Source organism: Carlito syrichta, unplaced genomic scaffold (assembly GCF_000164805.1).
Source record: "Carlito syrichta isolate Samal-C Ts95f unplaced genomic scaffold, Tarsius_syrichta-2.0.1 Scaffold314363, whole genome shotgun sequence".
In the NCBI taxonomy this organism is placed as follows: Eukaryota; Metazoa; Chordata; class Mammalia; order Primates; family Tarsiidae; genus Carlito; species Carlito syrichta.
Genome location: NW_007258459.1, coordinates 355031 through 382975, shown reverse-complemented (window position 1 = coordinate 382975; position 27945 = coordinate 355031). Strand labels below are relative to the sequence as shown.

The window sequence follows — 27945 nt, the reverse complement described above, 5'->3', positions numbered from 1 at the left end:
GTTACCTTTTTCATTGCATAGCCTATGGAGGATATTTTGTATTTTAACCCTAGATTTATTTGCTTGGAGGCAATGTAAAATAAACTGAAAAAAGAAAATCTCTGATATATGTTACAGATGAGAAAAACATTGTAACACATGATACCTCTTCCTTTTAGTTTAACTATAATGTTGTAGTGAGCAAGATGTTATTTGAAATTTGACACCCAGAAGAGTACAAATTATGATTGGGGGTGGGCAGGAGTAGGTAAAAAATTTAAGAGAGAATTTTATGTAATGGGATTGAGCAATATACTGTAAAATGTTTCAAAATAATTAACAAGCAAAATGCAGCTGTAAATTGAAGAGAAATTATCCTTTCTGATATCTTTGGGATGAAGCAAGCATTTATCTAAAGTAACACTAGTACAAGTCTGTCAAGGCTTTAAAGAAAATGGTTTGAAAGACAGTTTGAATTTGCTATTAAAACCTGAAATAGAGACAAGATAATGTACATCAGGCAGCATTTTCAGTGGCAGGGAAATGCGACATTATTACTCCAGAGGTCCTGGTGGGGGACTAGGATAGCATGATCATTCTCAACCTGCTGTGTGAGATTGATGTAAACCTTGAATATATCCCATATGCACCCCCACCATTCCTCATCTCACAGGATGAAGGAGGAAGCGGGGAAGAAAATATGTTGGAAAGAGAAAGACATAGTCCTGAGTACTTTCGATTCCCATTGTGTATTTAACTTGGCTATTCTTTAAAAGTGACTACAAGCATATTGAGTTAATTTATTTTGAGGTTTTACTGTCAATAGAGATTTGGAAAAAGAAAATATTTATTTTCTAAAGGCTGAGAGGTGGACAGTGGGCTGCAACTGCAAAAGATTTCCAAAGGGAGATGCAAAAATGTAGAGAGAAATGGAGGGTATAGATGAGGCATACAGTGACCACCAGCTGTCGCTAGAGTGATTGGTTGAATATGGTATAAGACAAGTGTCCAATTTCGAATATTATACCATACACAAAAATAAACTCAAATGGTATGTTGATTTACATGTAAGACCTGAATCTGTAAAACTCTCAGAAGAAAATAAAGAGAAATTCTCATGACATTGGTCTAGGCAATGATTTCTTGAATATGATAGCAAAAACATGAGCACCAAAAACAAAAATAGACTGCATCAAACTAAAATGCTTCTGCACAGCAAAGGAAGTAATCAACTGAGAGAAAAGGCACCCCATAGAATAGGAGAAAACCTTTATAAACTACATATCCAATAAGAGATTAATATCTAAAATATATAAGGAATTGCTACAACTAAATAGCAAAAAAAAAAAAAAACCCAACAAACCTATCTGCTCAAATAACTAAATTAAAAAATGAGCAAATAAATCAAATAGACATTTTACCAAAGAAGACGTGCAAATAGCCAGCAAGTATGTGAAATTATGCTCAACATTACTAATCATCAGGAAACTGTAAATCAAAAACCACATTGAGATGACACCTTACACCCATCAGGATATATATTATCAAACAAACAAAGAAGATAACAAGTGCTGATAAGGATATTAATAAATTGGAACCCTTGTACACTGTTGGTAGGAATATAAAATGATGTAGCCACTTTGGAAAACAATATGGCAGTTCCTTAAAAATTAAAATAGAATTACCATATGATCCAACAATCTCACTTCTGGGTATTTAAAAGAATTGAAATCAGGCTCTCAAAGGATATTAGAACTCTCATGTTTATTGCAGCATTATTCATAATAGTTAAAATATAGAAATAATGTAAATGCCTATCCACAGATGGGTAGATAAAATATGAGATATATTTATGAATATTATTCACCCTTAAATAAAACAAGAAGATTTTGCTATATGAGATAACATGGATAAACCCGGAAGACTTTATGCTAAGTGAAATTAGTCACAGAAGTGCATGATCCACTTGCATGAGAGTAAGATAAAAAACAGTAAAATGCATAGAAACAGAAAGTAGAGTGGTGTTTGCTAGGACTGCAGGAAGGGAGAATAGAAGTTTCAGTTATGCAAGATGAAGAAGTTATAGCGATCTGTATGATATTGTGCATATAGTTAACAAAACTGTCTTGTGTACTTAACATTTTATTGAAGGTATATCTTATGTGAATGTTTTTATCACAGTAAAAAAAAAAAGATAATCAATTAGTTGACAATTCTTCTAGCAAGTGTTTTGATGTCTCATAACCATATAGTTAAAAACCAAACACAAAAATGTGTTTTTAAAAGCCATCATTAAGTCAGGTGTGGTGGCTCATGCCTATGATCCCAGAACTTTGGGAGGCTGAGGTAGGCAGATTGTTAGAGCCCAGGAGTTCAAGACCAACCTGGGCAAAAAACATTGCAAAATCTGGTCTTTACAAAAAATCAAAATGTTAGCCTGGTATGGTGGTGTATGCCCATAGTCTCAGCTATTTGGGATGCTGAGGTAGGAGGATTGCCTGAGCCCAGTAGATCGAGGCTGTGGTGAGCCATGATCATGCCACTGCATTCCAGCCTGGGTGACAGATCGTGACCACAACTCAAAAAAATAAAAATAAGCAATAAAAACTGTCATCAAATATAAACAAGTATAGGTAATGTGCTATTAATAGGCAATATAATCCAAGAAAGGTAGTTTGACAACATGTTAATTTTATTACTATTATTAATTTTATTACTATTACAAATGCTACCCCCAGTAGACCTGTGTGTGCTATATGAGCCAGGCGTTATTGTTTCTCAAAAAACACATATGAAGGATCCAATGATCCTTCTCAATTGTTTAACTGTAAAAATTAGAATTATTTTTATTTGTAAAGTGGCCTGCACTCCTGTAGTCCCTTGCTTCTGAAGTACTAATAACCTATCCACAAAAGCTTTTTAAAAGTTTCTACATTAAGATACAAATGCTATAAAGATATATATTTGACCACTATTTTACTACGCACTCAGTTTTTGTCATTATACCATCAATATATTATGGAAGACCAATATGGATACATACACATTTTCCCCACACGGCTCTTTCCTTTTCTTCAGTAGTTGTAAGAGCTATTTAGATTAGGTTCAACACTCATTTATTGGGTACCTACAATGTGCCAGGCACCATACTCAGCTGAGGATTAAAAAATGAAGACTCTATCTTCAAGAATCGATGTGTCAATGGAGTGAACAGAGGTGTAAACAGCATATTTTTCTGTTTCCCCTAATGATAGTAGGCAAAAGGCCATGAATACACTTAGGGGCAACAGTAATTTTGTTTCAGGGTGGCCATGAAACAGCACCAAAAGAAGATTCTGAACTGAATGTTAGAGAGTAAATCCTCACCAGAAAGGTGAGTCTGAGCAGCATTTCTTGGCAGAAGGAACAATGTAAGCCAAGGTGTGGGGTGTCAATGGGGTGCTTAGAAAACAAGGAGTTATAACTTTGGTAGGATAGTTCTGTCACTTAGGGTGTATGACCTCAGGCAAGATTTTTAACTCGTTGAGCCTCCCTCCTTCACCAGTAAAATAATAAATAATTATATGAAATACTAATTAAAATATATATTGAAATATTACTGAAAGAATAAGTGCCAGTTTCCTTTTAAGAAAATGTGCGGCCGGGCATGGTAGCTCAAGCCTGTAATCCCTGCACTTTGGGAAGCTGTGGTGAGGGCATTGAGAACAGCCTGGGCCACTTGGCAAGACTTCATCTCTACAGTAAATCAAAAAATTTGCTGGGCATGTTGGCCTGTGCCTGTGGTTCCAGCTGCTCAGAAGTCTGAAGTGGAAGGATTGCTTGAGCCCAGCAGGTCGACACTGGGGTGGCCGTGAATGTGCCACTGCACCCTCGCCTGTGCAATGGAGTGAGACTCCAACTCAAAAAAAAAAAAAAAAAGAAAGAAAGAAAAGAAAATGTATGTAGCAGATGGGGAAGTGGTTTGGAGGGGGCTGTTGGCAAAAAAATGAGGTCAGCAAGAACGTGCCACACTAAGAGTTCCAAATGGATTTCACAGGCAAGAGTGAACCAGCAGTGGTTTTAAAGTTGGGAGAGCCTATACCCTCCTATAAAATTGTTGATTGTCAACCAGTTTTTCCAGAAAGTTAATACTAAGTCATTAGGCCAATATCATAAAAGGAAATTATAAAGCAAGAATGTCGGAAGAAAAGGGGTAGAATGCAGTTAATAGTCATTTATTTTTTAATCATGAAGTTAAATAAGAAAAAAATATCAGGAAAACCAGGACTGGGGAAAAGGAGCAATCTAGCTTTAGAGTAGTTGAAAATTATCACTGTCCTAAAACTTGCTGCCCTTGAAACTATTGACTTAATCTCAAAGGATAAAACCTTCTGGAAGTGATAGAAATAGATTGTTGATTAGTAGAGTACATCAAAACCTTTTACAGATGTAATCTCCCAATGTTCAGTAACAGCTTAGAGTCATCAAAGAGTTGGTGACTATTATCTAAATTTGATGGAGATAAGTGCAGAAAACAGAAACATAAAAATTACCAAATGAGATTTGCAAAAATATGGTGAAGAGTGAAGTATCCTGATTGGAGAGATAATAATACAAAAGAATAAAATGCAGTATTTTTTTTTTCCCTAACGTAATTTGTAACAGTGCAAGAAGACAGTTTATGGCAGAAAAAAAACAATTTAGCTTTTAAGTCACAAAAAATCAGAGCAAAATGGGATAGGCTGTGTAAGAATCAAATTTACTCTGAAGTAAGACACATCAAATAAGAAGGATACTATATTTGGAATTTGTGAGGTGGAAGTCAGAAGTAGGTTTCTATATTAAACTTCTTTAGTTATTTGTTTCTGAGGGCGAAGAAAGCCAAGGTATGTTTTAAACAACAACAAAAAAAGTGGCTGCTGTGTTTCAGCCATGGTGCCAAGTGCTAGTAAGTTGCAGGTAATAAAAAAAATCATTTTTAGACACTTCAGTAAAACAGTTAGTCTATTCATCAGTGGTATGCAAGAATCTCACTGTATCCTTAAACTCTGTGCAACAGCTGGGAACCTCTTTTTCATACTGCAAGTCTGTAGGTGGTTCTGCTCACATGTCTCATTTTGGTGCCAGGATGGTAGCTTCATGGTTGCCTGGAGTGTGTTCTCAAGGCAGTCAGAATCTCTAAGAAGAGAAAGCAGAAATTTCTAAAGGCAAAGGCTTAGGGCTGGTGTATTGTCTTCTGTGCACATTGAATGTGACTCATATGACCAAGTCCAATAACAAAGGCAGGGAGGTATGCTTTTCCCATGGGGCTTCAGGAAAGGATGGAAATGCTTGCTCAGTAGTAACTTCATCTACCTCCTTGGTAGTAGCCTCTTAGTACCTATACTTTCACACCCATACAATGAGTATAATGATATTTCCCTTAGAGAGTTGTTACTGTGTTCAGCCAGCTAGTGTATATAAAATTACATATAAGGGTTTTCAACAGATGGTAACCTTTTCATCCTCTCTTCTTTACATTCCTGCACTCATCCCAACCACATCTGGCTTGTAAGTTCTGTCTTGCCCTCTCTACCACCCTGGAGGACATTATCACAACATCATCCATCACCATGTAATTGATGCATGTCAGTGGGGTAGGGCCATGTTAGACCTGCTGCCTAGACACATTCTTGCCAGGGGTTGCATGTCCTCTGCTAGGAATGTCTGGAAAGGCCAGGTGGCCTTTCACTTCCTTTGTTTTCCATCCCTCGTGGGCCTGAAGTAGTTGCACCTATTCATGGAATTTCTTCTGACTCCCTGCCTCTTTCCTGCTTATGTTTCTTTGAATTTCATCTGCATGTTCAGCTACTTCTCCTTTCTAGGACTCTCTTCCTATATAATTTTATATTCTCTCATCTGCTCAAATATTGATCAGAGCATATCCACTTTTAGGACTTTTTTTCTTTCTGATTTCTTTTATAATGATGAGTGGAAGAAATTGGTGAAAGCTTTTAAAATCACTTTAAAGAGGGTATTTATAAGAATTTTAACTGATGCCTTCTGGTTTATTTTTCATAAACAAGACCAGAATTTTTATGAATGTTATGTCTCCAATGTTGGCAGGAAATAAAGTTGTGTCACATACTCAGAGTAATAGCCTGCTAAGTTTCCTAAGAGACATCATCACTGGATCTCAGTGCTGTCATCTCTTTAGTAGCATGAAGTTTTGCATTCTATAGAGATGTTTTCAACTACAGTAGGTAAATGTTATATTTCAACTGTTAACAGCTTTGGGGAAAGTAGGATAACCAAGAGTTGTCAGGCATATCCAATTATTTCACTCTTTTCCTTTGTTACAAAAGAATTTCTTTCATATTGGGCATTTTCTTTGGGTTGCAGTGTGACAAGATGAATGACTCTAGGATCTGCCTCCTTCCTCCCATGGGGAAATTGTAACTGTCCTAGGAGAAGATATGATCTCAGTGATGGCATGTGTGTCCCAAGGAAATTACTCAACAGTCACCCCAGCACAGTGGGGTATCATTGGCTCATTTTGATTTTAGCTGAGATGAAGCCTGTCCATTGCATTCACCCTTTCACTTTCTTCTCTGTCCTTCCTTTATGCTGCCAAGTTTCCACTTTAACTACTTCTCAGGTTTTTTGTCAATGCTTATTGCAGAATTTGGTGGTCAGTATCCATGGAGAAAAGGATGAACAAGCAATTTGTTAATGTTTTCCAAGAGTCAACAATCTGGATGGAGACTCAGAACATGTTCTGATGTAGTTACCATGCAGAACATGAATCAAGGTTACCCTTATGGTTCAGTAGGGGATGTAGAAAGAAAGATTGGAGGCCTTGTTAAGTTTTTGATCCTAGTTGACAGGAAAACTGGTCCTGTTGCCCTTATTCCAGGTAATAATTGGAATGGCCATCATTTACTGGATTTCTTTACAAGTAACTCAATAGCTCTGTGAAGTAGATGCTATCTTCCTTAATAAATCAGATGAGGAAACTGAAGCCCAGAGACATTAAAAAATATTATTGCAATTGCAATTAATTGACAGAAGCTGAGATTTGAAACTTAGAAGTATTGGACTTTGAGAGCCCATTTGGGGCTATGCTAGTTTTATTGCCTTTTATAAGACCTACCTGTGAACATTTAGAGATTTTGAAATAAATTTTTGATAAGTTAGGGGAAAAAAAGTCCAGACCAGACTCCATCAGGAATAGAAAAAAGGCCTTGAATATAAACTTGCTAAAAGCCAATAGGACTTGGCCAATTATTGGCTCAAATGGAAAAGGGAGAGAGAGAGAGAGAGAGAGAGAGAGAGAGAGAGTATCCTAGTGATATTTGCAGACTAAATGATTGAGAAGATGGAGAAGTCACCAAAAGGACTGGCTCAATTGGGAGAAGAAATATTGAGCTAGAGGTAAACAGGCAATGACAAGATAGGTTTTGGAGATCTCAAATGTGGAGTTTGGTCAAGACCAGGAGGAAAGAGGGAAAATAAGACATGGACTTAAGAGAAAATTCTCTTATTTCTGGAAGTTAGTATTGTGATGACAGTGACAGAGCCTAGAAAGGAGAACATTGTTATGATTGAATGGTGAATAATTTTTAATGTTCAACTTACTGATGAAAAACGGAAGCTGAATTTAGGTATTGGATTATTGGAGTACTTTCTGTAGAATGGTAGGGGCTGGAGTCAGGTTTTGAGTGGTAGGAGAATGAACGATTGTGAACAGGTGATAAGCAGAAGCACATGTAGAAGAATCTTAAAAACTTTACCAATAGGCCGGGCTCGGTGGCTCAGCCTGTAATCCCGTGCTTTGGGAGGCCAAGGTGAGTGAATTGCCTGAGCCCGCGGGTTCAAGACCCTCCTGGGCAACTTGGCGAGACCTCATCTCTACAATAAATAAAAAAAATAACCGGGTGTGGTAGCCCGTGCCTGTAGTTCCGGCTACTTGGAAGGCTGAGGCAGAAGGATCGCTGGAGCCCAGCAGGTCGAGGCTGCAGTGCCCGGGAGCGTGCCATTGCACTTCAGTCTGGGTGACAAGAGTGAGACTCCAACTCAAAACAAAACAAAAAAAAAAAAACTTTACCAATGAAGAGAAGGTGAGATGAAATGTTTACAAGGAGTTAACAAAGTGGAGGAGTATTTATTTGTATCGTTGTCTTACTCTGTTGCTCAAGCTGGAGGGCAGTGGCATGATCATGGCTACCACAGCTTCTACCTCCTGGGCTCAGGCAATCCTTCTGTCTTGGCTTTCCAACTAACTGGGACTGCAGGTGTGTGCCACCATGCCTGGATAATTTTTTGATTTATTGTAGAGACAAGGTCTCACCACCTGGCGCAGGCTGGTATTATTTTTCATTTTTAGAATAGTGAGACCTTAGAATATGTCTAGTAATAGAGAAAGAATCAGTGGGAAAGGGAAAATGAGTATGATGTCTTCCTTCGCCATTTAAATACTACCAGGACATCTGGAGATTTTAGAATGACAGAGATCTTTCTCTTTTTTTAATTGCATTTTACTTATTTAGTAAGTGCATGGTAATTGTTGTGTGCCAGGATTTATCTGTAAGCACTTGACAAATATTAACCCACTTATATTTACAACCATCATATGAGTTGGGTCCTATTTTATGCCCACTGGAAGACTTGTAACTGGTACAAGGTCAAGGAGTATGAAAGTGGTAGTGTTGGGATTTAAACCTAGGATGTTTGTCTCTGAAGCTCATGCTCCTAACCATTGCAGTAAACACTAGCATGCTTTTCTACATGGTTCTACTGACCATTACTTGGGTGAGGCCTTTATGATACCCCTTGCATTGTTATTTCTGTACAGAAAATTTTCTGTACATTACACATTAATTCTCCAGCCAGGTAGCAAGCTGCTTGAAGACACAGAACATGGCTCCACCCTGTCTTTTTTTCTTCATGACATCTTATATGTAATATATATCAATAAATATGTATTGATTTGATTTAAGCCAGGATCCTATCATTTACTTCCTCATTTCCTCTAATCTCTATTGATTATAAAATTAATTGGGTGGTATGTAATTTCAACTTAACTACTTAGTCTGTAACTATAATTTTTATGACTTTTAACATCATGATAAATCTGTGACCTCTTTGAGAAGTTTCTTGCTTTATAAACTAGACTTAATTTTTTAAAAGTGAAGGAATACATCATAGTTCTGAGAACTATTTTTCAGTAAGGGGAAAAAGGATGCTTGCCTGTTGGCCTCTCGGACTGTGTTTTAACCTTTGAATGACAGAGGCCCAGAATGGGAGCGCACCATGGTGTTGAATCAATTATACAGGGGACCCCCCAAAAAATGGAATTATCTTTTAGAGGGCAAGCCCATTGTAGTACACTCAGAATTTGTTTCTCCAGATCAAGCAGTCCACCAAAGTTTTAATCTGAAAGTTCTGAGAAGGTTGCATCATGATTTGCAGAAGAGACATCCCAAATTGTGGCAAACAGATGACTGGTTCTTCCACCATGACAACATACCCACCTACACCGCATTGAATGTTCAGCAGTTTTTGACCAAAAACGGCATGACCCCTATGCCCCACGCATCCTATTCACCCAGTCTCCCTCCAAGTGACTTTTTTTTTTCTTCCTCATATTAAAAAAGTCCTTAAAGGGAAAGGTTTTGCCGATGTGGAGGAAATGAAACAAAAATCAGCAGAAGAGCTAAAGTTTATCAAAATTGATGAGTTCAAAAACTGAGCAGTGCAAAAAGCATCTTGATAGGTGTATTGCATCAGAGAGTACTTTGAAGGTGATTGAAGTTTAAACATGTAAGAATAAATACACAATTTTTTATAAATTCCATTTTTTGAGTTTCAAAAATATCCTCAAATCGAACACCGAAGAGAAAGATCATCTTTGGCACTGTTCTTGGCAATGCTTTAACCACTTTCTGGGTTTTTTTTTTCTTTATAAGGAATTAAACAAAATAGTTGCTTCTCTGTTAGGGCCAACTGCTGTTCATAACTGAGATTGGTGGCTATTTCCATCTCAGTACTCAGCTCTGGATTCACTTCAGCTTCAGGATAACATTCCCCATCCCTCTTGAAGGAGACTGCTTCAGATAGCTGCAGTTGCCCCCTGCTAGGGATGTATTGCAACCATCCTGACTTTACTCATGTGTTTCCACTGCACAGATAGCCAGGTTCAGATAAAGTTTTTACTTGCTTACCTATATCGGAGAAAGTCTCCTAATTTACCTCATACCTATTACAAAAGTATTTGCTATGATGTTAGGAGTTAAAGGGAAGATAGAATTAAAATCTTTTTTTTGATTTATTTATGAATGCAAAAGGTGATTGCTGATGAAAACTTCAGAGCCTGTGGATAAGTTGTTTTTGGTTTGATCATTTAGATGCACTATGGATGCAGAAAACAAACCTCATTGCTAGAAATGACACTCCACCAGGGGGGTTGGTTTTTACAGCATTTTTTCCCCTTCAGAATGATACATAAAAAAGTTACTCTTCTATGTTCTTCTTCAAAGCACTTGTACCTGAAGTTAGCATCAAGATGTTTATCTCCTGCTGACTCGGTTGCTGCATTTGATCAAAAACAAAGAGAAGAGGACCAATTTTATTTTATTTTTCTTCCATGTATTTGATGTGTGTGTGTGCGCGCGAACGCACGCATGCAAACACACATGTGAGTGTTTGTGTGCATACATCAGAGCACAGGAGATTGTGACTGATTGGGAAACAGAGCTTTAGGACGTAGAAGTTTAAAGATGGCCAAATAGGACAGTGTGGATATGCATTTCTAACTTTAGCTTTGCAAACTCTTTAAGAAATACTTTTTTGTTTACTTTTGTTCTCTTTGAAAAGCAGTATTTATCTCCCTGTATGAAAAGCGTTCAGATGTATGTAAGTTCGTTTTCTAATAATCTCAAAATATGTTTCCAATATCAGCTAGTCTTTTCCAGTATGCTCTGTATTGAGAGGGGGTGTTGCCTAGTGGTTAAAAGCACTGACCCTCCATTCAAATCTTGGCTAACAGCTGTGTGTAACTTTGGGCAAGTGTCTTAACCTCTGAGCCTCAGTGTTCTCATCAGTAAAATGGTGATAAAATTAGTAATCACATTTGCATGATTATTACAAGGTTAAAGGATTTAATGTTTTCAAGGTGCTTGGAATAGAAGCCTGCTACACAAATGATTCCATATAAGTGTTTGCTGCCACCACTATAGTTATTGTAATACAATCATAATCTAGTGTAAAATCAGGGAAAAGTACAACATAAATTGCTACACTGTCAGTTTATTTTTGAAGCTGTTTTACTTTTTGGAAAGAACAAGGCAAAAGGTAGGGGAAATTATTTTATTATGGTATTAGGAAAATTACACTTAAAAACTAGAAATAATATTTGCAGATAAGAAGTTAACTAGGGGCTTTTAGTTTCTTTTCCTTTCCCATGAAAGGCCACATTAGTGTGGTAGTTTCAGATGTGCTAATGACCAGCTGTGTTACTTAGCTGCACCAGGACTAGTAGGGGAAAGTGGGATGACCAACTTGAATAATTTTTGAGAATTGTTTGCTTTAAATCCCTGAAACTATGTTACACATTAAGTTAAAGCACATAAGAAGTCGGGAAATGTACATCTTAACCTTTAAGAATTATTAAGGGAAAACATGTTCTCTAGTTTAGGCTGTACTCATGACACATCATCTCTATGAAGTCCATGATATTTCATTTATATCAATCAGAAAAAAACCCACTAATTTTCATATTTTCTACTGATAATTATATAAGCACGCTTTAGACAGGCTGATGAAAGAGACTTGGCACTCTTCCTCAGGCTCTTTCTGGCTGGGTGTATTGACTATAGCGTTTTATGTCATAATCAAAAAACCCAGTGCAGAAAGTTTAGCTGTAAAAGAAATTTATTGGTTTGGATCATTGAAAAATTTGAATGTAATGTGGGCTTCAGAATTGGTTAATTCAACGGTTCAATGAAGTCACCAAAGGCCTGAGTTCTGTCTCTGTATTCCATCATCTGCAGTGCTTGCTTCACATTGGGCTGTTTGGTCATGGGATGCCTGCGGGTAGCAATTGAGGCTGCATGTTCCCTAGGGTGCGTCTAAGGGAATGAGAGCTTCTATTATCATTTTCTATTCCAGTCTATTATTTCTCTTTTGTATTAAGTTAAGGTATTATAACAATTTTAAAGTTATGAGTGTGGGTAGAGTATATTAACAGTATATTTCATTTCTGGAGAGTAAAGAGCAATATAAAATATTTGTATTAAGAAGAGAGCAGGGTCTACCAGAGTTAGAAACCAAGTTGAGAATTTTGATCTTATCCTTAGAATGATGGGAAACCATGGGAAAATTTTTAATATTTTGAGTTACATGATAAGATTTGCATTATAGAAAGATCACCTAGGCTGCTATTTGTGGAAAGGATTAGGGGAGAAGAGTGGTATATCCCAGAGACTTAAGTCTTTTTTTCATCATTATGAAATGAAAGCCATTTTTATGTCTAACACCTCACTTGGGAAAGATATGCCAGCTTCAATCTTAGTTACTGCAACTGTCTTTTTAAGTTGCCCTTGAATTTATGCAAATCAGAATTGATTGTCCTTCAACAACAGCAATAACAACAAAAAAATAGAATGTTGTAAAGAACAATCAAATATTGATTCTTTTTAGATATGTAAAATCTGATAAGGTATGAGAAGAACTTTGAAAACCGTAGACTAGCTACGAAAGGAAAAGCTTTAAAGAATATGCTCTGGGGACACACAGACATTTGTCTCAATGCTACTTGATCCCAAGCATTGTAAGGCTGGCTATGGAATTGATTATTTTGTAGAACTGCTCAGAGTTAATAAACCTATTGGCTGTTCTCTCCTTCTATGTTACAGTTCAGCATGTGCATCTCTGGAATATTTCCATATTACTTATATTTGGGTGTGTGATAAGGCAAGTATTTGAACACCGGAGTACTATTTGGATCGTCAAATCAAAAGATCTGTCAAGGCCAGGCACGGTGGCTTAAGCCTATAATCCCAGCACTTTGGGAGGCCAAGGCGAGATGACTGCCTGAGCCCAGGGTTTGAGACCAGTCTGGGCAACTTGGTGAGACCTCATCTCCACAATATATCAAGAAATTATCTGGGTGTGGTAGCGCGCACCTGTAGTTCCGGTTACTTGGAAGGCTGAGGTGAAGGATTGCCTGAGTGCAGCAGATCGATGCTGGGGTGGCTGTGAGCATGCCACTGCACTCTAGCCTGGGTGACAGAGTGAGACTCTGACTAAAAAAAAAACAAAGATCTGTCACATATATGCCAGGATAACCATACTGAGGTTTTGATGGACAAAACTGACAATTGGTCAGAAATTTTTAAACGCACAGGCTTTTAAGATGTCAAAATATGTCCTCATGCTGCCTAAGACCTCTTTAATGGAAATCCTGTTCATCCTTTCAAATGGATCTCGAATCTCTTACTTCCACCTCCACTACCTTGCTGCAGACTGATAGCACCTCACTGATGAAGTTTTCTAACAGCCTCTGAACTTGGATCTCTACTTCCACTGGGATTTTTCATACTCATCTGGAACAAAAACTGTATTTCCTCAATTCTCAAGGGAAAAATAATTTAGCAGAATGTCCTGTTTCAAGTTTTCCACCTTAATATTTTCTTACATATTTGGTGCTAGCTCTCAAATAAGTAAAAAAAAATTGATATTATTCTGGATGGTACCTGGGATTTTATTATAATAATACTTCATATAGTAATAAATATCATAATACCTCTATAGTATTAAGTAGAATACCTAATATAAAATAAATAATACTTCATAGCATAACTGCATATATTAGCATCATGATTTTCTGCTAGTAAAAATGTTTCTAGTTCATGAGATGAAATTTTAATATGTCAGTATTTAGCAGTTTGGAAAAATAATTAAAATTTCTGGGTCTCGCTATCTGAAATGATCTGAAAACATCTGTGCTACTGGAATTGAACCCACTTATGCTAAAATGTTTATCGATTGAACCAAACTTCACTCAATCAATAAACAAGTCAGCTTGTGAGCTGGAAGCGTCTTTTCGAGGATGGGGTTCAGAATCCAGAGAGTGAATGAGGTTAGATGCAGTAAATCAGTGAAACCAGACCAAACCTGGCAGCTAAACAGTTGAAGTGGAGCAAAACAGAATGTGGAGGGAAAGCAGCAGAAGTCAAACCATAAAGCAAAGATAGATGGAGGTAGTAGAAATAAATGGGTCCCAAACCACTGAGCAATATTTCCAAAATGCCAATGAAGAAAAGCAGTTTTTCTAGCCATCTCATCAAAACTGTCTTCTGTCAAAGCTTTATTCTCTCTTTGAAAAAAAGGCTGAGAAGGGGGAGAAATCTTAGTTCTTTATGGAGGTAATTGTGATAACTGGTGAGCAGAAGATAGAGAAGAGAAAGAACTTCAGAAGGAAGGCCAGAAAAAGAAATGATGGTAATAAAACATGGGTGCCGAGATGTAAGGCAAGTTGGAAACAAAGATGTATTAAAGCACATATTTCTCTAAACAGACTTTCAGTGTTTGTATTTGACAGTAAGGAAATGCAAATGCAATGCAAACAGAATCAGGTGAAACTGTGTTTGTAACACACAACAGACCAATAGTTAAACTACTTAAATACCAAGACCCTCCATAAAAGTGTTTCAATGCAAACCACATGAAAACTGGGCAGTGGATATGAATAGGCACTTTACAGAGATAACAATCCAAATAACCAGTGTTGAGCCAGTGAAAGGAAGAGTTAATCTCGGAGAATCGCTAAATAAAATGAGATAGGATTGTTCACCTATGATATAGGCACAACTTAAAAATAGGTGTCATACAGTGTTGTTAGAATGCAGAGGAATGCTGGGGTAGTGTATGTATATATCTTAGTAGTTTGACCATACCATTTTAAACTGCTTAGCAGTTTGGCCCTATCATTTTAAATTAAAAATAAACATAGCCTTTGACACAGAAATGTCATCTTTATGAATCTATTATCTATATCTATTATATAGATATATATAATTATCTATTGCTGCATTGTTCATAGTAGCAAAACAAAAGGGAACAAAATGAATTTTGATCACTAGGAACTAATTGAGTGAACTTTGGTATATTTGTACTATGGGTTATTATTATGAGACTATTAAAAATTAGAATGTATATGTGATGTAGATGATTACACATCATATATTGTAAAGTTAACAAAGCAAGTTAAGGTAATATGCTAAACATGATGTCTTATTTTGGTAAAAAACAAAAAGTCTTTATATTTGTGATTGTGGACACATATTTAGGCACAATGAAATATTTAGGCACCACTCAACATTTTAAGTGGTCTGGGAAGAGGGAATAAGAAATTTGAAAAAAACAAGATTGAGAATTGTCTAAACCACTTGGCCCTAAACATTTAGACATTTAGATAACATACATTTATAAGGATTAGAAGGAAATAGAACAGACTTTTAGTACTAGTAATGGGATTGTGGATGGTTTGGATTATCTTGTTATTTTTTTTTATTTTTTGTCTTTGTTTTACTAAAAGGAGCATGAATTCTATAATTGGTAAAAGCTAGATTTATTTCAAAGCTGAGGGAAAAAAATGTAGATAATATTACCCATCAGGAAATGGAACCTAATTGATATAATACTTGCTTAGGATTCCAGGTAGTAAATAGTGGAGCTCCTGGTTTTACCAAAATGACAGCAATTTACAGATCAATATGAAAAGGCAATTAAAAGTAAGAAATTAGAGAAAGAAGGAGCTCTTAGCAAAAAGAATATTGGAGGAAAACACAGACCACAAATATGCTAATGGAACTGTCAGCCAAGAGGGAAAGTTGACAGCCCACCTCCACCCTCAGCTTTAGAGCACACTGAGAATCAACTCAAGTTAGAAACAAAGGCATGTTGGATCGCCAGAATCCATAACAGAGCGAAAAAGTTTCAGGAATGTAAAAACCAATGATCTCATTTAGGACTTAAAGTGGTAGTGGGAGGAGAAGGAGTAACACAGAAAGTGCTGACTTTGTCCCTGCTTGGCATTTGGCAAATTAGAAATGGTAGTAACTGAGACAAGCTAAAGATTATAGAGAGGTGACTTGACTTGCTAAGTCAAGTGCTACATAGACATTAAATCATCTAACCCTCACAACAATTCCATGAGGTAGGGACAGTTTTGCAAACAAGGAAACAACAGAGATACAGGGAAATGTAGTAATTGTCCAAGATGACATGGCTAGGAAGTGGTGGATGTAACTTGAGGCACAGCTGCCTCCAGGGTGCATGTTCTAAACCACTGTGCCAAGCTGTTGCTGGGTGAGGAGGGACCATGAAAATTCCTATCTAGTTGTGAAAACTATGTAGGAACAGGTCTTTTCCATTGGGGCTAAAGGAAACAGAACCAATTTGCTCGCAAGACTCTGCAGTTCTATATGTTTTCAGATATTTTGCCATGCATACGTGGCTCTGAAGATGCACATATGTAGAGTTTGGCATTATTTTACAAAATTTGGATCTTCATGTGCTATATGATACCTAATGTTCAGCAACTTGCTTTTTTTTTTCTACCTGATATGTCACAGGTATCTTTCCATGTCAGTTCATGCAGAGCTTCTTCAGTGCTTTTAACTGCTGCATAATATTTCATCACATGTAATTGCTAATGGATATACTTCTTGTTCAATATTTTATTTTTTTAAGCAAATAAAAGTGAAGAAGTAATTAATTTCTGCCTCTAATTTTACCCTTGTGCCAAAAAAGAGGGAGAGTTAATTAGTTGACCTTTCATTAACTAACTCTAGGAAAAGTTCGATATTATTTAGGTTCAATACCATTTAAGGAAAGTAAGAAATGTACCTTGATAACTGTGTTATCTAATGGTATTTGATATATATATATATATATATATGTTTGTGTATGTATTTTAAAGTATAAATATGATATATATGTTTAACACTTTTTTTTTTTGAGTTAGAGTCTCACTCTGTCGCCCAGACTGGAGTGCAGTGGCCGCTCCCGCCCACTGCGGTCTCGACCTGCTGGTCTCCGGCAATCCTTCCACCTCAGCCCTCCGAGTAGGCTGATTTTTTTTTTTTATTGTAGAGATGAGGTCTCGCCAAGTTGTCCAGGCGGGTCTTGAACCGGCGAGCTCAGGCAATCCACTCACCTCAGCCTCCCAAAGCACGGGATTACAGGCTGAGCCACCGAGCCCGGCTAACACATATTTTCTAAACAGAAAATGGCTAAACAAAGAGTCTTCTCTGAAACCATCTTAATTTCTTATTTTTGCAGTTTTGCTTTATTTAAAGAGCACAGAGAAGAGTTTTGCTGCATTCTGCCATCTAAATACAGTTTGGTATTTTAGCTGAGATCACAAGATGTAATAATTAGTTTAATGCACTCAGGTTAGAAGGCTTTCATAACATTACTTTCAACAAGAGATCATTTTTTGCCCAATAAAATCCAAACCTTGCCCACTCTATTTATGAAGCAAATGTACATCTCAGACACTTGCTGTCCTTTGTAGGAAGACTCTGGTGTATTTGAAACTGAGTTGATGACATGGGAGTTCATAAAATGCTCATGTTTGCCTGAGACCTTGTGAAAGGAGACAAACATGTAAATGAAGTCAACTTTGCAGACCTCTGGGATCCATTACAGCCTGAGATGCTCTTAACACATAATTAGCCAGGGTTGTTAATCACGTTTAACAGGTGTTGAGTAATGAACTGAGACAGGGTATTTGCTATGACCACTTTCTTCTCTGATCTGGTTAGGCAAGTTAATGCTGATCAGAGCCCTGGGACACTCTGAAATGTGACTTGACACTGTATTTTCTTGATGTTGTCATCAGCCTCATGATCACTGAGAATGGTGACATTCACTATAAAAACACAGCAAGAATCTGTCCAGGAGTCCCCCAAGTGCTCTTAACAACTGTTATTCTTTAACTTTTTCTATTCTATTTTCTTTGCCTCTTTTCTCATTCAGACCTCTGTCTTTGTCAGTTGGGTGTTGAAAGACAAATTCAAAACATTTGTGAACAGCAAATTGCTCCTCAGCAAAGGGACTACTGTGTTCTAAGATCACAGAATAAGGTGCCAAAAGTGACCCAAGTTACCCTTTTACACTGCCACAGTAGTACAAGCACTAAAATTTTGGTGCTCCAAGTCCAAGCTCAGCTTGCTTCTTCACAGAACAGTTTCTTGATTATCTTTTATATTAGTGTCTGGCAAATTATTGTTTTTTACTAGCATAATATTCCAGATTATGGATATACCTACAATATTTTTTAGTCATTCCCCTATTGATGAACGGATGGTTGTTTCCATATTTTTACAGCTGTAATGACCATGCATACATGTACAGATCACTCTAAGGCAGGAGTTGACAAACTGCAACCAGCCACTAAGCCAAATTGTGCCAACTGCTATTTTGGTATAACCTGCAAACTATGAATTGTTTTTACATTTTTAAGTGCTTATAAAAAATCAAAAGAAAAATGCTATCTCTTGACACTAGAAAATTATATGACATTCAATGTGAGCCTGACAAAATTGTATTAAATCCAGCCATGGCCGGGCTCAGTGGCTCAGCCTGTAATCCCAGCACTTTGGGAGGCTGAGGCCAGTGGGCTGCCTGAGCCCATGGGTTTGCGACCAGCCAGGGCAACTTGGCGAGACTTCATCTCTATAATAAATCAAAAATTAGCCTGGTGTAGTAGCGCACACCTGTAGTTCCGGCTACTTGGAAGGCTGAAGCAGAAGGATCACTGGAGACCAGTGGGTCGAAGCTAGGGTGGCCTTGAGCATGCTACTACACCCCAGCCTGGGCAATGGAGTGAGACTCCAACACACACAAAAAAAGAAAAAAATAACCCAGGCATGCCCATTCATGTATGATTTGCCTATGGCTGCTTTCACACAATAGCAGTAGTCTAGAGTTGTCATAACAGAGACTAAGACTAACCTAAAAGTATTTACTCTTTGTCCCTTTACAGAAAATAGTTACTGGCCCCTGCTCTACTTATCTAAGGGGCACTAAGAAGAACAGAACTTTTGTATCACAGCATTTCAAACACATTTTTAATGAGGTGTCAAATACTTCTATATGTACTTATAGGCTTATATAAATTTATAGTTTATTAAAAAATCTATTTATATTTTCAACATTTTTATATTATGAAAATTAACTTTTCTTTCATCTTATGGAGAGTTCAGTGGTATTTTTGCTGTTTTATTTATTTGTTTTTTCAAAATTCTAAATAGTTTGGCCATCTTTTCATGTTTATTGGCCCTTTATGTTTCTTTTTTATTGTTTTACTAACTGTATCACATGCCTCTTAAAGATATTAATTTAATAAATAAGAAGTAGGAATAACATTTACTGAATATCATCTATGTGCTAGATTCTATGCAAATGATTCAACAATATTATATAAATACCACAGAAAACCCCTGAGGTAATTATTAATATTATCTTGTGTTATTGATGAGGAAAGTGAGGCATTTACCCACATTGCAGGCCTTTGTCTCTGATCTCTACCCTTTGCTGCCAAGCATTCTGTCTCTGAGATCAACAAAGGATAGATATGTCAAGTGGAATATCAATGGAAAAAACTTGAAGTTAGGGATTCTGTTATTGATTTATATCCTTGATTGTCCAGCACCCATGAATATTTTCAGGAATCCAAGAATCTCCCAAAGTCTCACGATATCATTAAACTTTGCTTCTCTTTATTTTGGAGGTCCAAGTCGCACCATACTATTAGAAGAAGTTGTTGTTGCCAGGAAATTATTTAGTGATTATTGTCACTTCACAGAGGTTGGCCATCAAGAGCTCAGGATAATTGGAGTAGATCTATTATTGGAGTCAAAAACCCACAATTTACATTTTGGCTTTATAACTTGTTTGCTACATGACCAACTTTGGACAAGATATCTTACTTTGCTGGATCCCCTTTTCCTCATTACTTAAATGTTAATTTTTTAAAATTGTTAATTATGAAAGGAGATATATTTAAGAAGTGCCCAGCATAGTGCATGCCACATAGTAAACCTTCAGTAACAATTGCCTCTCTATGAAAATGCGTAAGAGATTATCCATTTGGGTTTTCTATTTACAGGGAGCCAGACCTTAACTAGGCATTTCTCAAACCAGTGGTCCTTAGTTTACCAACATCAGAATGTCTGAGAATGCCTCTTAAAATGCAGATTCCTGGATTTCACTTCAACTGATTCGAAAACTCTGAGGATGACCCTGATAATCTACACTTTTAAGAAGTTCCCAGATGGTTTGAGGGGAGACTAAAGTTTGAGAACTACCAAACCATCAAAATTCTGATGGCTTTCTATCTAATTTTAGAAATAGTAATACAGATTATCCTCCTTTGGAATCCAGCTAAGTATTTCAAACCACATGAGGTCAAGAATCTGTTCTTTACATATAATTTAGATCACTCTTACAATAATTGTATGCTCACATCCTTTTCTATTAACAGAACTGCCTTCCTTGCCATAATTCTTATAATGCTATGTGTTTGAAGGCAGCTGTCACCCTTTGATCTCTTTTATCTTCTCTATTAAATATGCTCTGATAGCATCAAGTTCTTTGGATGATAGATACTGTGTTAATTTAGCAATGACTTGTAAAAAATATTGTTTACTTTTGGAGTTGGTTCTTTATATTCCTCGATCAAATTTCTTTCAGATTCTTAGCTTAGAAGAGGGTAATAGAGGTCCTTCCTTTGGGAAAGATAACACTGATGATTATAATTGTTTTGATTATTAGACTCACTTCAAGTCCCAGACAGGTTTTGAGTATGATATTATCATTGAGCATTTGTCAGGACATATATAGCTTCCCTGACTAATCTTCCAGCCTCAGCTCAGGACACTTTCTCCCTCACCCACTGTACTCTAGAATAGTGGTTCTCCAGAGTGTACTTCCTAGCCCAGCGGCATCAGCATCACTTGGGTCCTTAGTAGACATGTAAAACTCTCTGCATGACTCAGAACTGCTGGAATCAGACACTCTGGTGGATGCAGCTCAGCAATCCATTTTAATAAGCTCTCCATGTGATTCTGATACATGCTCAAGTCAGAGCTACATCTAGATTCTAGAGTTTGGATTATAGAGGCCTTTCCCAACCACTGTATCTAAATGTATCTCTGAGTCATTTATCTACCTATCTTGCCAGTCTTCACTGCACCCAGTTCTTCATCTTCTTCCACAATTTGTGGGTATATATTTATTTGTGTTGTGATTGAATATTGTCTATTTTTCCCAACTAGGTTGCAGGCTTTACTAAAACCATACCTTTTTTTGTGTGCGTGTCAGAATCTCGCCCTGTCACCCAGACTGGAGTGCAGTGGCACTCTCATGGCCATGGCAGCCTCAACCTGCTGGACTCTGGCATTCCTTCCACATCAGCCTTCCAAGTAGCTGGCTTATTTTTTAATTTATTGTAGAGATGATGTCTCACCAAGTTGCCCAGGCTGGTCTTGAACCCCTGAGCTTAGGCAATCCTCTCGCCTAAGATTATAGGCTTGAACCACCATGCCTGGCACCATACCTATTTTATTCACCAATATATCCCCTAACAAGTAGCACAGTGCTTAGCATGTGGTAGATATTAAATAAACATTTAAACAAATGGATGAGTGAATGATAAGTTAATATGAAGTGACTGAGGTTATATTTCTTCTGATATGCATTTTTTGCTTGTTTGCTTTCTTGTTTTTTATACAATCACATGCTACCAGTTTTATAGCTAATTTGTAAGCAGTTTACAAGAATAATTTACGACACACACACGCGCGCACACACACACACAGTTCTCTGTAGTCAACTTGCTTGCAGCTTTCAAATCTTCAAATCCATGGCAGTATCTTTACCAATATAGACATTTCTATTTCAGAAGACACAGTATTCACTTCACCTAACATGCACTTAGTGAGACTCTAACATGTGGTTTACCAGGGTCAGGCAACCAGAAGTGGAGTTTGCTTGGAACTTCTTAACTAAGACGTTTAACCCTATTGGCCAAATGACTCCAGCGTTTTGAGCCGATTCCATTGTTATAGTTAAAATCAGGACTTATTGCATAGTTCTGCCTTTCTTTTCTCGGGGTTTCTCTCCCTCCAGTTACCCTTCTAATTCCATGTCTGACCCTCTATTCAACACTTGACTCATTTGCAGTTTTTGAATTTATTAACTCTTTGATGACTTTTCCTTCTAGTTAATGTGTTTCCCTTTGACAAGTATTTTAAATCTCTTAAAGACTGGTGAAAATATTTTGCTGCATGTAGCTAAAAGAACTCCCTCTCCTTTTAGTTGATATGGACTGTTTGTTGTTGTTGTTTTTTATCATTATCAACAACTGGTTTGAGAGGGATCTAGGTTTGAATCTCAGCTCAGCACCTTCCTAGAGGAGAAAACTTGAGCCCTATGATTCTTAGCTTCTGTGAGCCAGAGTTTGTATATCTGTAAAATGTAAATACTAATAGCTACCTCTTGTAGTAGCTGTGAGGATGAAGTGAGATTTGCACAGTGCCTAGTTCTTCATTTGTGCTCAGTAAATGACACTCACAATGAACTAATATTCAGTATATTTCCAGTTATCTTGGGAGAGACTAGGGAAGCTACAGAGGAAGGAAAATTCATAATGGAGGCCGCTTTAAAAATAAATTTTAAATCTTGGCAGACAGTACAGAGAAGGAGATTGTGAATATCTTAGGGACCTAAGTGTGAAACTGATCTTTTTTGTTATCATATACTTTTGAGAAAAGTATCTGCTAATGGATTATGAGGAATGCAAGCTAGTTCATGCCTTTCTTTCCCCTCCTCAAGATTCTTATTAAGGAAATGAAAAAACACTGCCTTTGACAGATTGATTTTAGAGACAAAGCCTTACTATGTTGCCCAGGCTGGACTGGAACTCGTAAGCTCAGACAATCCTTCTGCCTCAGCCTTCCGAGAAGTTGGGACTTCACTGCACCTTGTTTTATTTTGAAAAATTCCAGGTTAAAACACTGAAGATGGAGATCGTACAGGTGAAAAAAGGCTTTCCCCCTGGCAAGAGAAAATAACTAGACTTTGTAATAAATAGAAAGTTACTCTTGTAAAATGTTTTTTAGAACAAAGGTTCTGACTTAATTTTTCTAAGAAATCATCCAGCAGTTTTCCCACCTCTTGGGAATTGTTTTTACTGGAGATTTCAGCATTGTCAGGTGTATCCAACTCAAATATATTTATGGCAGGACTTTTATAGCTTTTGTATTTTGCCTAAAATTGTACAATGTGTGAGGTTTGTTGAAATTATTTTCCTTTTTGTAATGCCCATCTGGCACACTTTTTGTGACCTAATCTAAAGCACAATTTTAAGTTTTACCTTGCCAATCACAAAATAGACCAACATCCTCTCTATCATTTGTGTTATGTGGGAAATAAACAACATTCAGCTAAAAAGACACAGTCTTCAAACATCAGCCAATAGATTCTCAGTAGGTCCAGAAATATAATATACATAGTAATTAGCAGTGGCTGCATGAACCCTACAATGTTTGGCAGTTTTTGTAAATGGCTTTGTTCCCTAGGAGTCTGTACTCTTCTAGTGTAGTAGTAAGGTTATTGTCCTTCTAGACACATTAAGTGGATTATTTTCTTAGTCATGAGAGAGGAAGTTATGAAAAATAACGTGCTATTTTCCCCCTGCAGTGAATGCTGTTTTCTTTGGCAGTTTCCAAATTGAAATAAGAATAGCTTTCTTTCTTGATAGGAAACAAAATAGACTGGGTGAGACCCAAGTCATCAGATTTAGGAATTAATTTAAGATTTTTCTAATATGTAAAGGATATTAGTATCAATATCATATAATCTCCAGTACTTTGGAAGTCAGATGGTTCTATGCTGGTACAGATAGAAATCCTTTATTGCATATATATAACATGCTGTCTTAGATGTATAGTGCGTTATAGTAGCTCCACATCAGACAGGGCACTTGCATAATGTTTACTTCTTCTGAAGAAATCACCCGGAGGGCAGGCTGGTAAAGACAGGGTTTATTAATACTTACAGGAGGGATTGATGGTGGCTGGTCGGTACAAAGTTTCTCTCACCCCAATAGATGTGGGGAGAGATTTTATACCCCCAGTGTGGGAAAGAAAGCAAGACTCAATGGCATTACCTGCAAAGAAGCAGAAACAAAGATGTTTACTGTCTTAATAATTGCCTTGAGTATGTGGGTGTGCATTTCTCAAGGGCATTTTGACTGGCACAGATGGCCTTGGCCGAGGGCCATCCTCCCGATTAGGGAACAGTCATCAGGGGAGGTGGAGCAGGGCATATGTCCTGCATTTACTCCACATATAGGTAAAAGGGGTTGATGCTGCCCCATCTCCTGTCAAATGTGTCTCTCTCTCATTGACCTTTGGCACACCACTTAAGTTTTTCTGACTGCCTAAGGTACTAGAATCAATAGTTGAGAGGAAAGTAGATGCATTTTGCAAAGACTATAACTTTAAATTTCCTATTTTCGTGCTCCACATAGAAAAAAAGAAATATCCTGAACTGTGGGAGGTGTGTGCATGTGTGTTTTGAGGAAGTCACTAAATAAGCATAATGCATATGAAAAGTGAGCTTGTATATATAAACCTCTTGAATAACATTTGATAAATTAATTTTAGGATCTTGAATCCTCTGCCCTACTTAATAGTTTTTCATAGAAATTATTTAACTCCTTAACACTTTTGTATTTTTAAACATTAGATAAAGAATATACTATTCATCCTGCATATAGAAATTTGACTCTCCTTTTTAAATACAATTTTGTGAATAGTAGCTAGTATACATTTTAAGTTGTCACCCATGAGGAGTTACCTGCTTATGCTAATTATTTTTCAAAGTAAAAAAGTGCTGTGAACATTTTAGAAATTTCTTTTGCCAATTAAAATATTTTAAATAATTTCTTGCAATTATTTTATCCACAGTAAACCCTTGTGATAATTTATTAATAATCACTTGATGTGAATGAAATTAACTTGTGTCAGTCTTGTAAATAAAAATGTCAGTGTAACTAGTTGATCTGTCTTCTTTTTTCCTCTTTAGACGTAGGCTCTTTTCTTTGGTACTCTGTTGAACTCCAGAGAGGCTTACAATTATTCACAAATTACCTGCCATCTTATACCATCCGGGTAACTATTCATCTATTCCTATTATCTTCTCAGTGGTAAACTTTGGTAGAAATGCATGACATCTATTTGCCTCTCTCTAAATGTAGTTAGTAAGTAGCAACATTAAAACGTGACATCACTTTTCCTGCTTACTTTTACCTATGCATTCAGTTAAACAAGAGCATCTTCTTAGTATTCTGAATTATTCTATATTTTACTTCTATTCTTTCTAATGTGCACTTCTTGTCAGAATTATTAGACATTAAGCTGGCATTTTTGTTGTTAGGTGGTGTTTTTGTTCAATTTTCCCATTATTTAAAGTTGGATTTAGAAGCTTCATCTATAATGCCCTATAAGCTTTTAAACAGATAGGATATAAAACTGTTTGTGTTTTGAAACACAGCAAAAATTCCTCATGTTCCTTCAAAGATACATCTAGGAGAAGACCAAAAGAAATTTAATGGAGTATTTACTTTTTCTAAATTAATTTCATTATTGTGAAAAATGGAAATTTTTGCATTGTAATCTGATGATAATGTCCCTTTCTTATTTAATTGCAAAATAACTTGTTCTCTCAAGGAAGTATAACTTTAGATGTACTACTCACAACAAAAAAATGTTCAGCTTTTCATATGACTTCAGTAACCAATGATTAGATCACTGCAGTCTTTGTGGTTATATTGATAAGATTAGTTGTCAAACCAACTTCCTGTGCAAAAAGAAAATAATAATACAAACATTCAAACAAAAGTAATTTCTCCTTATAAACAGACAGAGTTCAAGGTTACAGATTTACAGTTGTACCAGTTAAAGCAAATATTTCAATTTGTTCAATAGATCATTGCCACTTTTGGTGAACTAAATTATGCAAATATTCAACTTTACAAGAACATAAAAACTATAAATTTGTCTTAAATTTGATTTTACTTTAAATAGTCTTTAGACATCTTCTTTCTCTCTAAACAGAGGGTTATGATTAATCCAGGGCTTATTTTTCAATAGTACTAAAAGATAGTACTAAAAGATTCTAAGCAAAGCAGCTCCTTTGCTTAGAATCTTTTCTCTAAATGCTCTAAAATTAATGGCCAATGCTTTTAATTATAATTTTAGTCAAGGCAGACTAAAAGAACTTTGGGTTTATGATTTATTTTTATAATATGCACTATCATATTTAGTTCAATAAATTACATGCTCTCCTGTTTCGCTGGGAAGAAAACTGAGGATTAGGTAAATACTAAGGAACTTCCAGGAATCACCCAACTCTTAAGCTGCAGAACTTGGGTTTGAACCCCAGAGAGTCTGACTCCAGACTTAAGACCTGTGTCTCTAACCTCTATGTCACATAAGTTCTTGCTGTCATCTTCTAAAGGATATGCATTCTTAATCTGTGACAAGTCCTCTTCTAAATTTTCTTAGAAGGCCATTTGGGATGATATTAAACAAACAAAAAGTCCATTCCCTGATAATGGGAATTGATCTTTCCTTTGAGGGCAGATGCCGGGATAGAACTGAATCAATATTAAAGTCATATTTTTCCCCACTTTTCTGTAGTATGTACTATATCATTAGATCTTAAGAAATACCAAATTGATAAGTCATTGATACACTTGGCCCATATTACTGACTTTCATTTTCTGCTGTCAATTATTTCTAGTCTCAACCTTCAGCATTCCTTTCCTTTTCCCGACTTGTCTCTCTTCATCTCCTTTATTTTGGTCTTCTTCCGATGTTTTTATGACCTTTCCCCTTTACTCTTTTTCCTCAGTTTCTATCATCAATCTTTAAAGGTCCTCAAACCTCATCCTTTTCATACATTTCTAATACTGCCATTGTTTGCCTCATTGGGTTTTGCATGTAGTGGACTTCTGTGGTACCCTATTATGTTAATATTAAGTAGCTAGTTGTCCTAGTGGACACCAGTAGGCAAATGTGGATGGAGTATTATGGGAGGGATCTCAGAATAGAATTTATTTGGAACTAAATGTTCAGGTCTATGTCTGGAAGCTGAGTTTGCCCTCAGTTCTCATCTCAAGTCTCAATTTAGGAAGTGTGTTAAAACTTGACAACTTGTCCAGGATGGTTAGTAAGTTTGAGTGTTATAACCTAGAATGTTGCCCAGGCAGCTTACTTGAAATGAATGTTTACAAAATTAATGTGCCTGTGTGTGTGCATATATATGCATATAAATTTGTTTGTGTTTTCAGAAAGTCACTTGATGAATGCTGAGTGAAGAGACTTGAGGAAAGTTTGTTAGCTAGTTTTAAAATGAGGCACTGCTGTCCCTGGTAGGGAGTTTATAAATGGTACTAGAGAACTGAAATAGGACTTTCACTCTTAGGGGCTTTAGCCAGGTCCCAGTAATGGTTGTTTGTACTCTTCATTCCATTGTGGATCAATGACTCATCAAAGGGAAGAGAATTGTAGGGGTCTTGTTTTTTTTTAAAAAAAGAGAATGGTGCCGGCCTTCAAGCGACAGCGATGCAAGATGGCAGCCACCACGGGCTCGGACAATTTATGAAAACTGAATATACAGCCTTAAAATAGAGTGTGGACCTAAATACCCTGATGCACTCCCCTTTGTAAGATTTGTTGCAAAAATTAATATGAATGGAGTTAATAGTTCTAATGGAATGGTGGACCCCAGAGCCATATCAGTGCTAGCAAAGTGGCGGAACTCATACAGCATCAAGGTTGTCCTGCAGGAGCTGCGGGGCGCCTCATGCTGTCCAAGGAGAACATGAAGCTCCCCCAGCCACCCGAAGGACAGTGTTACAGCAACTAG

At 36.8% G+C, this 27945-nt stretch overlaps 1 pseudogene; it reads left to right on the top strand.

The window, feature by feature from the left end:
* The first annotated feature begins 6729 nt into the window (after window positions 1-6729).
* Window positions 6730-27945, top strand: LOC103274058 (annotated as a pseudogene).